General features: G+C 43.3%; 1 pseudogene; it reads right to left on the bottom strand.

The window, feature by feature from the left end:
- Window positions 1-4899: 4899 nt before the first annotated feature.
- Window positions 4900-5402, bottom strand: LOC148120023 (small ribosomal subunit protein uS15 pseudogene; annotated as a pseudogene).
- Window positions 5403-5721: the final 319 nt, after the last annotated feature.

Genomic DNA, 5721 nt, shown 5'->3' with positions numbered 1-5721 from the left:
AAGAGAAGATCTTATTGCTTATTGCTGGCTGGTCTGGAATCTAGTATGTAGACCAGGCTAGCTGGCCTCAAACTCAGAGATCCGCTCACCTCTGCCTTCCAAATGCTTGGATTTTAATGCCTGACTTAAAACTTTATTTTTAAATCCAAATAGCTAAGTGAATGCGCTATATTGCAAATTACTACTTTGCTTTGTTGCTGTTATTTAACCACATCGGTCCATGTAATTCTGTCTCATTGTTTTGAAGGCACTCAGCGGTATTAGTTCTATGGTTTGGGAGTCCTTGGGTTTATTTTGCCTTCTCATAATGATGGGCTTTTAGAATATTATGTACCCTGTGTACATGTTATGTTGCTGTTATGAATATATAAAAACCTGCATATATATAAAATTTTAAATTTTTAGCGTACTGCTGTAATATGTATCTGTAAGATGAACCCCCTACAGGTAAGTCTGCCAGTTCAATAGATAAAATGTTCACTTATTTATTTGGGATATAATTTTAAATATGACCCGGGCACAGTAAGAAACAGTTTTAATCCAGCACTTGGGAGGCTGAGGCAGAAGGAACTCAGTTATGACCAGCCTGGGCAACATAGGAGATGTCAGGAAGGAAGAAATGTTAGGAGGGCAGGCATCCTTCAGTAAACACTGCTTATGAGTGGAGTGGCATCTGAGATCACTTTCCTCAACTAGCTGCCCATCCACCATTGCGGCCTGACTTTCCCACTGAGGGGTGTTCTGCTTGTACCTCATCTTCAGGGACATTGTAGAGCTCCAGGACCTCCTAACTTAAGTTTGTCCAATCTGAGTAGCTGGACCACTTTTAATGAGACCTCTGCAATTAGAAATCTCACAGATTTTCCTTGCTGGAAATAATAGGCTAATAGAGAAGTTGCTAAATCCTAAGCTAGTGTTAGACCTCATCTCTGCTGTCCAGCTCTGGTCCTGATGCTCAGTAGGAATTTCATAATGTAACCTGGAAAGTAGAGGTGGATAAAGTTCTAAGATTCTTTTTTTTTTTGTTTTTGTGGGGTTTTTTTTTTGTTGTTGTTGTTTTTTCAAGACAGAGTTTCTCTGTATATCTTTGGCTGTCCTGGAACTCACTCTATAGATCAGGTTGGCCTTGAACTCACAGAGATCCACCTGCCTCTGCCTCCTGAGTGCTGGGATTAAAGGTGTGCACCACCACGCCTGGCCCCAAGATTCTTTCTGAAAACAGTAAAGAGTAATTATAAAAAGGGAGGCATATAAAAGAGCATCCTGAGCACAGCGGTGTCCTTAGCACAGCAGTGCTCACCTTCAGCCTCATTCCGTACAACAGGCACTCGCCATGGTGATCCCCATCCAGCCCTGAAATGTACTTCGTTTTTTCAGGTAAAAGGGCAACTGAAAGACATGGAGGCCTTTAGGCTAAAATATGTCTTTGTGTCTTTTTAACTTTAAAGACAATTATACAAGTTGCCGAAAGGATTCTTAGGCTAGAAGTATTCTGACTTCAGGCTTCAATAAGAAGATCAAAGGTGGGAAAGTGAATGTCACACACACAAAATATTTTATTTGGCCCCGTGTCTTTTTTTTTTTCTCAAAGTTTATTAAAATACAAAAGTCTCCATTTCCGCCCCTCCTCCCAACACCCTCCCACTCCCCCCACTCCCTCCCCTCCTTCCCCTCCATCCCCAATAGCAGTCAGGGTCTCCTGCCCTGTGGGTAGTTCAAGCTCCTCCCCCTCCCTCCAGGTCCAGGAAGGTGAGCATCCAAACAGACTGGATCCCAAAAATCCAGTATATGCAGAGGAAACAAGTCCCAGTGTCATTGTCAATGGCTTTTCAGAAAGACTCCGGGCCGGCCACATTCAGAGAATCTGGCCTCATTCAGAGAATCTGGCTGGATTACGTGCTCGCTCAGTCCCAGACAGCTGGCCTTGGTGAACTCTCATTAGATCAGTCCCCTTGTATCAGTGGGTGATCACACCCCTCGTGGTCCTGATTTCCTTTTTCATGTTCTTCCTCCTTCTGCTCCTCGTTTGGACCTTTGGGGACTCAGTCCGGTGCTCCAATGTGGGTCTCCGTCTGTATCGCCATCCCTCGTCGGATGAAGGTTCCCTCTAATCTTGCCTTCCTTGCTCACGTTCTCTTTCCTTCTGCTTCTCGTTTGGACCTAGGGAGTTAAGTCCAGTGTTCCAATGTGGGTCTCCGTCTCCATCTCCATCCATCGCCAGATGAAGGATCTATGGTGATAAGCAAAATATAAGTATGGTTATGTTGGCCCCGTGTCTTTACCCAGCCAAAAATCTTCCTAGTTACAACAAAAAATCACAGCTACAAGGCAGAAAAACAGCAGTGGACAGACACAGGATAAGAGTTAATAAGGGAAGATTGGAAATAGGAAGGAAAATTGACTCATCAGAAGAGGCCAAGTCTTAAGAGGCAAAATGGTCATTAAAAAGAGCGAGCAGCATAAATATCCCAGAAAGCATGAAGAAAACTTGATTTCCTCAAGTTACTAACAGTGGCCACCACATTAAGTATAATTTTTAAAAATCACCTGTGATTTTAGCATCTAACTTAGCGATTGTAGATTTTTTTCCTTATAGCTAAGTATTATCTGTTTGCTTTACAATGTGGAATATGAAAACTTGACTGTTCAACTCGGTGGATTTGTATGTTTTTATGAAAACATGACTCAGCTCGAGATCCAGACCATTTCTGCCATTCTGAAGGTTCTGTCTGCCTCGGAGTGTCCTGAAGTATTGGCGGCTCTTTCTCCTCAAATGAGTGAACATCGGTGGTGGTGCTTGAACAACATCCAGCTGATGGTGCTCATCTGTCTCTGAGAGTCACCGGTTGCCACAGTGATTTATTATTTCTGGATGGCTGTTGTTTGCCCTGTATAAATGTACCATAGTTTAAACTGCTGTGCCGCTGATTTGCATAGTTTCCAGTGTGGAGCAATTATAATTCACAGCTACCCTGGGGTATGTATCTTGTGGCGGCCTTCGAGCTTTTTCCCTTCAGCATATAGGAACATGCTGAACACACGGGCCATCAGCTGCACTGCATATACCAAAAAGTGGGCCCTTTAAACTGCTTAGTGGTGAAACAGCAGGAGTTGTAGTTTGTTAAAAGATTCTGTAGTTTGCACAGCAAGTAAATCACCAATGACAAAGTTCCTCGGAATCCTCAGAGTGAATACTGTAGTTAAAGCAGGACTCTGTAGCCATTCCGATTCCTCAGAAACATCCCTGTAGTTAAGGGAGGCATAACTGGTTATCAGGGAGGAGAATTGCTGAGTCAGAAGAGAAACTGAACATAAGACATGCTTTTTCCTAAAAGTGTGATGCTCTAGCTCTTATTTATAGTTCTATGATGTGTTGAGTTATTTTTGTATATAAAGCTAGGAGTCACCCCTCCCCCCACAGCTATTAATCTAGATTATTTTATTGGAAACACAATCTTTTCCTTTCTGAATTGCAGAGGTGCCTTTCTGTTAAATTAAGTCACTGTACTGTGAATTTGTGTTAGGACTTGACAGTCTATTAATTTTTTTACAGTTTAATTTATGGGATAGAAAGATGGCTCAGCAGTTACAGGTACCTACCACCAAGCCTGATGGCCCGAGTTCAATCCCTGGGACCCACATGGTAAAAGGAGAGAACTGACTCCCACAAGTCATCCTCTCGTCTTCACACGAGTGTCATGGTACATTCATGCTCACAACACACACACATAAATAAACATAGTAAAATTGGATAATTACAATAAAAATTAAATTGAATTTGGTGTGTGTGTGTGAGAGAGAGAGAGAGAGAGAGAGAGACAGAGAGACAGAGAGACAGAGAGAGAGAAGAGAGGGAGACGTGAGAGGGCATCAGGTTTGCATGGCAACTCTGTTTACAATTGTGCTCTCTCTAGCCCAGGATTATTCTGTTTTATTACATTGATCTTTTTATTAGTTTTTATTTTAGCAAAATGTGGAATTTGTGCAGACTATATAGCTTTCAAGTTTTTTCTTCGTGTGTGTGTGTGCATGTGTGCATATACATACATAGGTCGGAGGTTGATGTCTTTTTCTAGTCTTCATTGTTTATTTCATGTTATTTTTTTGAGACAGGGTTTCTCTGTGTAGCCCTGGCTGTCTTAGAACTCACTTTATGACTGACCTCGAATTTACAAAGATCCACTTGCCTCTGCCTCCTGAGTGCTGGGATTAAAGGCATGTGCCACCACTGCCCAGCTTTACTTTTTAACTTTGACAGTTTTGTGTACACACACACACACACACACACACACACACACACACACACACACACACATTGAGTAGAGTTTTTTTCCTCCCCACATCTTGTTAGCCTGTTTTATATTCTCCTCTTGTCTTATATTTTATACAGAGTTTCTCTCAACCTGGAACTCGTCATTTTGGCTAGACCAGCAGGCCAGGAAACTCCAGGGATCCCTTTGTCTGCTCTTTCCCAGCACTGGGTATACGTCAATGGCTGCTGTGCTCTGCTTTTTATGTGGCTTCTCGAATTGAACTCAGGTCCTTATGTATTCCTGGCTAACTTTTTGCCAGCTGAGTCATCTCTCCAACTCCTAAACTCTCCTGCACAGAATTCAGTTGTATTTCAAAAGCTTAGAACTGATAGCTAAGGGAATAGATTAATGGTTGAGCGCTTGCCTAGCATGTGTGAGGCTGTGGGTTGAATCTTCAGCACTAGACCCGTACATATAGGCACAGAAATGAAATCAGAGCCCACCAATAGATAAATTAATGAGATGGATGTACCGGAGTAGCTTTTTTCTTCTATAGGTATGTAGATTGTGATTTCTTTTCCCCGCTTTATGTAGTACCCGTGTGGAGGTCAGAGGACAATTTTTGAAAGTCAGTGCTTTCTTTTTTTTTTTTTATTCAAAGTGATTTTATTGCTCGTGTACACAAGGGAACTTATGCCACTAAAGCAGAGGCTGTGGATGACTCATATTTCCAGTTGGGTGGGAGGACCCGCTTGGTTTTATAGTAACGAGCCAGTCGGTGAATTCTGCTCTCTATCAGAATGAAGCGGAATTTAGCATCCTTATCCTTTCTGTTCCTCTCAAGATGCTTTCGGACAGCGACTGCCTTTTTAATCAAATGGTAGAGATCCTCAGGAAGATCAGGGGCAAGGCCTTTGGATTTAAGGATTCTCAAGATTTTATTACCAGTCACAAAACGGACCTGGGCCACACCGTGAGAGTCCCTCAGGATCACACCTATTTGGGAGGGAGTGAGGCCTTTCTTGGCCAGTTTGTAAATCTGTCAGCTTCAGCCACGTGGGGACGCTACGGCGGTAGGGCAACGCCGACTGGGACAGGCCCTTCCCGGGAGCGTGCATGCGACCCATGATGGCGGAGGTCTGGCAGCAAAAAGAGCAAGTCAGTGCTTTCTTTCCAAGGATTGAACTTGGGTCATCAGGCCTAGAAGGAAGCTCTTTCACCTGCCAAGCCATTTTGCCGGCCCCTTTTTGATCTTTTTGTTTTGCTTTTGGTTTTCAAGACAGGGTTTCTCTGTGCAGCCTTGGAGCCTGTCCTGGAACTCACTCTGTAGACCAGGCTGGCCTTGAACTCACAGAGATCTGCCTGCTTTTGCCTCCGAGATGCTGGGACTAAAGGCAGCACCACCACCGCCCTTTCTGCTTTTTATGTTGAAGGCCTCACCCTCCAGTGTCTGATAATCTTTGTCCAT

This window comes from Myodes glareolus, chromosome 13, assembly GCF_982192425.1.
Source record: "Myodes glareolus chromosome 13, mMyoGla1.1, whole genome shotgun sequence".
In the NCBI taxonomy this organism is placed as follows: Eukaryota; Metazoa; Chordata; class Mammalia; order Rodentia; family Cricetidae; genus Myodes; species Myodes glareolus.
The sequence above is the reverse complement of the archived record's forward strand: the minus strand, read 5'-3'. Positions and strand labels throughout refer to the sequence as shown.